This window comes from Argentina anserina, chromosome 4 (assembly GCF_933775445.1).
Source record: "Argentina anserina chromosome 4, drPotAnse1.1, whole genome shotgun sequence".
NCBI lineage: Eukaryota > Viridiplantae > Streptophyta > Magnoliopsida > Rosales > Rosaceae > Argentina > Argentina anserina.
The window spans coordinates 10,332,430-10,341,634 of NC_065875.1; the positions used below are offsets into that span (position 1 = coordinate 10,332,430).

Genomic DNA, 9,205 nt, shown 5'->3' on the forward strand with positions numbered 1-9,205 from the left:
AATAAATATACTAATCACATCGGCCGGTGTCGATTGACCATATTTATTACTTCAGTTGTTGATCACCGAAGTGGCTACTGATATAGTATAACTTTTTTATTTCACTTGATTCACACTTGTAACATAGAAGTCTCTTGCTCTTTGAAGTTTTGGGATATATACATATATCTTGAGAGTTGATTCGTTTGTATGTGAGGTCATGGATGATGTTTCCATTTCACGTTTTCATGGCTTTAGAAGACAAGTAGCTCCTAGTTTACAGTAAGAAGCTGTAAAATAATGCACTTCTAGCAATTGAATAAAATACAGCAAGGTAATACTGGTATGGTTCAGTATAAGAAATTTATCAAACATAGAATCTCGTGTGCTTATACAATAGAATCTCATGGATTGGCTCCAAAAGCTAAATCTATTGAGATAGTTATAAACTTGTTATATAATTAGATGTCAAGTAATGTCAGAAGGAAGAAACCTATTTACCAGCAGAATCCTTCTCTATCAAACAAAATAAACGAGTTGATATAGCTAATGACTGATACAAGCCTTCCGATCTAAAAACTATTACATGTTTTAATGTTTTCAGCCGATGTCATCCAGGAGAACAATCATGCTGGAGTAATCTCGGGGTCAAGGCTCTAGTACTTTGGGAGACATAAGCAACAATGCATGTTCATTTTTCTATTCACAAGACAACAAAACCCGTTTTGCAAAATCCATCAATGAACATCTCATAAATGACATCATCAGGCTTCATGCTGAGGGAAATGTAATAGTATCATCCTAATTTCCATAAAAGTTATCATCATTGCCACAAATTAGAAAAAAATTGTGATAATAGTAGCTTCAGCAACATTAGAGCAATTTTCAATCCGATTAAAGAAAAAATTACTAGCGATAATCGATCGAACAAAAAAAAAACTCCAAACTAAAGTGCAGTAAGACTAGGAGTAGACCAAATATACATTGCAAGCAAATTATTGAAACCAAACACAGCAATTTGGAAGCTTCAATTTGGTTCACTAGTTTCATCAATCTATGCTGTCCTTTTAGTTGAGATGTCACTAGAGGAAGATGTAGGGGAATCGCCTGCATAGAATATGACATTCAAATTCCAAAATATATGAGTTAAATAATATCCAACACTCCACTGCCTTACAAATACCGAAATGAAATGAAAAACAGATATCTAGGTCCAAATAAAGAAACCCGAATAGGAGCATTAGTACTAGCTTTAATTTTTTTTTTTTAAGTTTGATTAGTTTCCCCTCGTAATCCAATTACAAGAGCAACATGCAACTTACGGAATCACAATTGTTTTTTGAAAACCAACTCACTACAAAATGCTGATGATGCAGATAAACTCATGTACCTTGTTGTGAAGAAATTTCATAACAAATGAATCTAGAAACTATGGAAAGACCTCCTGATTCAGTCTGGTATAAATATAGTTGTGAGTACCAAGTGCAATTACCTTTCATGTTGATTCAGAACTTGAAGTAGAGCAAGCAAAAAACCATAGTATTTCATATATCCATACTAATATACTCGGAACTCAAAGCCTCCCAAAACAGGAACATTGCATAGTAAAAGGCTTTTGAGATTTGCTCCGAGGTTCCCATAATCTCCACCTCCCTAGTCGAGTAACTTGAATCTTGGGGTCCTCCAGATTAAGCCTGAAGATAGTTAATAGTCTCTCCCAGCTTACCAATAATCACACCAACTCTGCCATTCGGAAGTGGACTCGACGATGGAGCCCAGTAAGACTTGGCATCTGTATCGCACACTCACATTCATTAATCAAAACTATAATATCGTATCGAATCGAATATCAATCAATAGGGCAAAGAATCAAACCAATAAAGTCGAACCAGATGGAATCTGTGACCTGCTAATTTCTTCTCGGGGGCGAAAATGAACAACACAATTTCTTCCTCTGCATCAGCATCTTTTGGGTCGTCAACTTCGCCCATGGCAACTTGAGCAACGATTAGTATTCTATTTCATATGTAGAGAATTCCTTCAACTGGAAGTACAAATTATAATGCTATTCGGTGTCAACAACTTCCGATTACAACGCTAAACCCTAAATAAGACAAAAACAAATCGATTCATTCCTAAATTGTTGACCTTTCACCACCGGCGCTGTATTACATTGGCGGAAGGCTGGAATTAGAACCAGAGATCTTAAGGGTTCCGGTCAAAGGGACGGCGGCTCCAGCTCCTCAATGGTGTCGGTCGAACCCAGACTGTCCCTGATCTCATTCTCAATATGAAATTAGGTACACCTCAAAACCTAAATTTTACCATCGCCCTCAATTCTCTGTCACACCCTCCTCCTAATTCGACTTGCCGAGCCGCGTCGAGAAAACAGAGCCACAGACGCCGCACTTACGTGGAGGAGAAAATAACGGGACCCATGTCTCTCAGCAAATCATCGAACGCCACGTAATGGGACAAAAGAGCTATGTAGCCGGCGCCGCAGTGCATTCCAGACGTTCCCAATTTGCTGTCCTTATTTGTCAGTTGAGATAGCAAATTTCAACTAGTTGTTTCTGTTTAACCCGTAGGCTTAGTAAGAAGTATGAATAGGATATATTGACACAATATTTATAGTGGTTCGCCGTGCCTTTGACAAGCATGATTACGTTCACTTAAGATTCAACTATGTTTTGGCAATATATAGCCCTTTACTTATACAATTGTGGAGGGTGGAACTGATTGGATATGATCCCTTTTATCTATGGGAAGCTCTCTTTTATAGCTAAGGAGAGTTCCCTCACAACTGTTGTTTCCGATAAGGGACAAACTACTCACATTCTCTACTCTTGAAGCATAACGGGGAGCATAGGAGAGCGACTTCCGGTGGCCCAGGTGTCAAACTACAATATGTACATCGGAGGCTGGGATCCTTGCATCGGTTGGACGATCTACGAGGTTGTTACTTACGCTTGGCATAGAGTATTATTGCTACCATCAACACTAGTCATCATACTTTTTTTTAAGGATAGAAATAATTTCATTTAAACAAGAGCCAATGAGGTCAAATATTCTACACATCTAATTGTTACCACATCACGATAGACAAGTATTTATGGTCCGAGCCGCTATCACAACACGGTAGTCATAAAAGTACTCGAAAACCAAGGAAACACACAGTAATCACCCTATTCTAGCAATGAAGTACAACGGTTTCCTCATCCATGATTAAACATGGGAAGCCACAATATCTAATACAGTAGAACCTCGTTAAATTCATACCCGATTAATTAATAATCTGACTAAAATAATATTTTTTGCCGGTCCCGACGGGCTAACGTGTTAAATTAATATTTCGCTAAATTTATAAGATAATAAAAATTTGAGAATTCATATCGACCACATTGAATATATAAAGTAATAATGACATAATACCACCCCAGTCTTGTTGGAATCTCCACCTTACACAACTCAAGTCGCCGCCGCACCACTAGTCATCATACTGAACCTCTCAAAACAAAAACAAATGCTAGGGCCACTTATTCAGTGACGCAAATCCGATAATTGGATTGCAAAATTACCACTGAAATTTCCACTGTCCGAATGTGTGGCAAACCATTCAATTAGGGAAAAATTCCAAATCTATACTCAAAAGAAACTAATTAAACTATATATTTCTCAGAAAAATATCATAACCATCAACCAATAAATCAAGAGGGATAATTTGGTAATCAACAAAATTCATACAAGTGTGCAAAAAAGAGTTGGGGAACACAACAATCATATTAATGTATTTGACAACATATAACGTCCCAACTAAACAAAAGTGAAAGATCGATTAATTTATATTTGAGCGAAAAGACTAGCCAATTTCTGAAATAAAATTGATTGACATCAACAAAAGTGCCCATTGAAAAGTGTACTGTGATTAGTTTTGCTAAAAACAAAAATAAATTAGTGAATAGAAAGAGATGGAGTGCGTGTCTTGGTATAATCATCAAGATTTTGCGCCAAGTGGGATGAAATAAAATAGAGCACTATGAATCAATGATTGATTTGGCTGTCAAATCGCGCAATATCTAAATCAACAGTAAAATAATATGTATTATTATCAGATAGTGTGAAATCAAAGATTTAATACTCATTCAAGTGGAGACGAGTTGAAGACGGCCTGGAACATGAGATGGCCGATCGCATTATTCCCCCTAGATACTGGATCCGTATATTATATACATTATATATATATATATTAATTGTACTTTCTAATTATGAAAATACTTCAAATGAAAGCTTAAAATCCAGTCAGTAATCGAACAACCTTGTGTGCGTGATAGAGTTTTATAGAGTTATCAATTGGAGTCCAATATTAAGGCTTGTGTGCATATATGATGTAGGATTAGTCTGACGGTATAGGGACACCCTCTAAGTTTTAGTAAACGAGTGTGTACCGACTTACTTGTTACCCAAATGTGTGTGATTTCCGTGCTAAGTCCAACTATTAGAAATGTTTTCATGTTAGAGACGTTTTACTTTGAATTCTAATACTTGAAATATTTGGATTAATCTTTATTATTATAAAGCGAACATCCAAAAATTTCACCAAATTATAAATTTCTAAATATACTTATTTATAGCTTCCACTGACAAACAAACACCTAGGGGTGTTATGGTCAAAACAAAATAAATTAATAGAAAAATATTATTTTTTCTCATGTTTTAACCACCTACCTTTTCACATAAATAATTACCAAGTTTCTCACATCCATGAAGTGTGAGCGATTTCTAGTAAAGAGTGTATTGTATATAGATTTGTGTAGATTTATTTTAATTGACAATTTTTTTAAAAAGTACACAGATTTTTAGAGAATTGTTAAAACCACTGATTTCAATCACGTACTTTTTGCTGATTTTTACAGATTTTTATTGATTCATAAAATTCACATAATTCATATTGATCGACTTCTATATATTTCTCAGTACTCATAGTGTATTGTATATCATGTCTCTTAACTACAAGCTCATGTTTCTATGATAATTTGCTTCACTCCCAAGTGCGCCCGAAGCATTTAGGTTGGCCCTATGGGTTCTTTGACGCTTTGTAGATGCTATTGGATGAAGATTTAATATATGCTAAGAAAATTTTCTATGGAAAATTTTTTGTTCTAAGCAAATTTATTGGTTGTATGACTTGTATCTATTACAAAGAAATTACATAATCTCGATTATTTATAAGAAAAAAAATAAACCATTCGAATTTAATCTACCGACCAATAGGTACTAAAGAAATGGAAGTAAATAAATTGTTAATGAAGTTTTAAGCTAAAGAAGTCGGTGTTCATGAGCATTGATATGATTATTATTTTCTTTTTTTCTTACGTACTTCTTTTATCGTCATTGTTTTTATTGTTAGCATTGGGCATGTGTCCACATATGAGAATGAAGTTTTAATAAGTATAAAGATACAATGTAAGAACATAACATAAAGAAGAAGAAAACAATCATGAGATCATACGTTGAATAAACATGTTGGGTTGTAGTAAAAAGAATTGGTAAAGAAAAATAAGAAAAATAGTGGAGAAAACAAAATACAATGAGAAAGTCCACGGAAAAATCATGAAAAGCTTTGGTCTAGAGGCTAGACAATTTTTGGATTGTGGTGTGTATAATTAACACTACAAAGTCTATGAGATTTCATGAGTTTATAATTCCCTAAGTATGAATGATATTTTGAATACCCACATACTTCTATTCATTTTATACATTCCTGATTGAATATCATCAGACTTTTATGGATTCCATAATGACATTTAAAAATCCTAATTGAATACACATAGACTTATATTGATAATTAAAAGTCTGTATTAAATACACCTAGACTTTTAAATTCTATAGATTTTTTTTAAACTCCCATTAAATCTATATACAATACACCCCTAAGTTTTAATTGTTCGAGCATCTTTTGCTGGACTCGAGAGTGCTCGGATTATTGCTAATTGTGGTATGCTTGATCTATAAGTCATGCATAAGTGGTTCCTTAATACCACATTTTCGACATCGTTAGATTGTGCCTCCGGACATTACTTGTTGATTTCTTCTATTTACTTTGATTATGAGTTGATCTAATCGTGATCATACTTGGCCATAATGCAATCTGCTCGTTTAAGCGTGAGGTGATTCGCCGTGACTCAATTTTATAGCGAGATTTGGCCACAAGTGATTTTTCGTGATAAAATTTGCTCTAGAAATACCAGAGTTACCTCATTATCTTCTCTTTAAAGTGATATCATTTACTGAGTGAACCCATCTTTTTTCCTATCTAAAAAATATATTTCTTCCCCACACTTTAGCTCTAACATTTATGTGAGCTCGAGAAGGTATTGACATATTTAAGAATGGGATGAGTTAAATTTGACATTGAAAGACGTTAAAAGCTATTCAAGAAGTACATAATTATATATTTTGTACGTACGTTCTATGCAAATGAATGGACACTAGGTCTTTCATAAGTAAAACTAGAAGCATCGAGAATAAGAGGTATGTAGAATATATGAGTACATGTAACACCTTTTTAAAATTTAGAATCGGCCGGAACCATCAAAATAATTATAATAATAATAAGTTGAAGAATTAAGAAACCATGTTATATTAATCCTCAAGAATTACAGAAGTCATTGAAATGACACTACTTCAGATCAAGACAAGATCACATTTAACGTAATGAGACCCAGATGAATGCCTGTGATTGCGAATTTCTATGATGATCAATCACTCCATTCGACCATTAAGGGATTTGGTCAAAACCTGTTTGAGTGCGAGATGATTTGTGGTAGCCCAATTTTGACTACGAAGTGATTGTCGTGGCAAGATTTAGTCGAGAGGTGATTTGTCACTATGGGATTTCATTTAGAAATAATGCTAGTGTACTTAGGCTATGTTTGGTACAGTTGAACTTATTTAGAAAGTTAGTTTATACTTCTGAGAATAAGTGCCTATAAGCAAAGTAGCTGAGTGTTTGATAAACTGACTTTTATAAAAAGCTGTTTGTGGCAGAAACCGTAACAATGCGTTTGACAAATTCAAACTAGCTTGTGCTTTTTGTTTGGTTGAATGACCACTTTGGACATTATTTTTTTTGTGTGCCTTGATTGAGCTTATTGCCATAAAATTCAAGTTGACCAAGAATAGACATGTGTATTTCTATAAACTGTTTGAATGTATAGACTGACTGCAAGTTCTTCTCAGCTTACTAGCATCAGTAGCTGAACATCTCAGATGGCATGACTGCGAATTCTTCGTGGCTAACTAGCATCAGTAGCTTAAAATCTCCTATACATTCATAACAACACAAGCTGACCTCTCCCAAGATACCCTCATTTACAATGAGAAATAAAAAAAGCACGGATAATAAAACTAAACATATACTTGATTTTTACAAAGTGGGAAATCATGCAGCAGGGGACAAAATAGATCATTCAAACTCATTCCATATAATCTGATTATCTTGTTATTGTTCGATACCAAACAACAACAAAGATGTCAGCAATTAAAAGAGCTAGTTGTGCTTACGCAGGCACATCAAACTATTAGTAACAGACTAAACCCCAATATCGCATGCTATATCGCAGAGTTAAGATCAAGTAGTATTATAAATTCAAGCATAACATTGTTGTTGGGAATATGGAATATACAGACCCAGAAAAAGCGTGTGTACGTTAGTTGCATAGAAACATAACTCATTGAGAATTGATAGATATTGCATATCAGTTTCACTTTATTAATATACTTTTGATCTCAGCTCAAATGTCCTATCAGTTTCACTATATCAAAATAGATGAACTTGCTGAGAAGTACTACAACCAATGCAATGAAATTCCCTATTTATCAATGCCAATGATGTGAAGCTCCACAAAATCTGTTTGACAAAGAAGAAACATATCTACAATTACAGTCCATATGATTTACAATCAATATATGGGACTGAACATGAACAACTCCTATAAACAGATTCAATAACATAAACTTCCAAAACTATCAAATTCACCACCGCACAACCATAAGAATCAAAGTATAGATTGATATTCTAGAGTAAGTTTTAACTTCACAGTAGCAATCAAAATATACACTATATCAATAAACAACAGACGATTAATTTAGAAACCTCCAGGAAAACAATAAAACAATAACTTAACCAGTTTGTTCAATTGCAATAGATCAAATAAGATTATGCCTATTGTTCTAAGACTAGTTTGATCTCAATAGCAATAATTATACAGTTAACACAAAACAATTGAAAACCCAAATATCATCAATCGAAACCCAACAATCAAATTAAATTGAAACTCAAATATCATCAATGGCTCGGCGTGGAACGAAGAAGTAGAAAGCTCACCAAAAAAACAAAACGACGTCAGTACACCACCCGGATTGCCTCACCTGCAGCCCATGGATTTGGTTGGCGTCTCTCACCTACAAGTTTTGATCTGGCGTCTATGAAGGACGGTAGTAGAGTCAAGGAGAACACGAAAGAGAGGAAGGCAGCTTGTTTAGAAAATGGTATATGGTCGTAATTATTGAGAAATTAGAAGGATACCCATTGGTATTTTTAAAAGTTCATTAATTCGCCGCTACAGTGCCGCGTTAGAGAAGCAGAAATTGACTTCTAAAAGGAAGGGGGGGAGCTCCTTCTGCTTTTGGCTTGAAAAAGCCGCGACTTATTAGAAAAACTCCATGTTTTATAGTTTATCAAACACCAATATGATGCTTTGCTTATAAGCGCAGAATTGAAAAGCTCCGCGAAACGTAGCCTTAGATCCCCTACCTTCTCTTGGAAGTATTATCATTTACTCATCAAACTTTAATATCATCTCCCACACTTTGACTCTAACGATTATGTAAGCACGAGAAGTTATTGGCATATCTAAAAATGGGGCAAGTTAAATTTAACATTGAAGGGCTTTAGAATGTATTAACTTGGAGAGGGATTTGCCCGCTCCATATCCCCCGCCTCCCTCTTTTTGTTGTTTACGCGACAACCACGTGTCCACTTCCCTCTCCTGTCATGTCAGTCCAGCAACACCTGTCCGCCCCAACTCACACAACCCATGCCATCATCCATACATGCATGCCATACCATTCACATACATCATCATAATTTAGGTCGGACACCAGAGCTTTAAAAGGAGAGAAGCAGCCTCTCTCACAATGCACCTTCTAGAGAGAGAGAGAGAGA

General features: G+C 35.0%; 1 long non-coding RNA gene across 1 annotated transcript; it reads right to left on the reverse strand.

Annotated features, from left to right (window-relative positions):
* Positions 1–696: 696 nt before the first annotated feature.
* On the reverse strand, positions 697–2,463 carry LOC126791021 (uncharacterized). Its single transcript, XR_007671778.1, has 3 exons — positions 2,128–2,463; positions 1,855–2,023; positions 697–1,771 (listed from the first exon to the last, which is right to left on the reverse strand). It is a non-coding gene; the product is annotated as an uncharacterized LOC126791021 (long non-coding RNA).
* Positions 2,464–9,205: the final 6,742 nt, after the last annotated feature.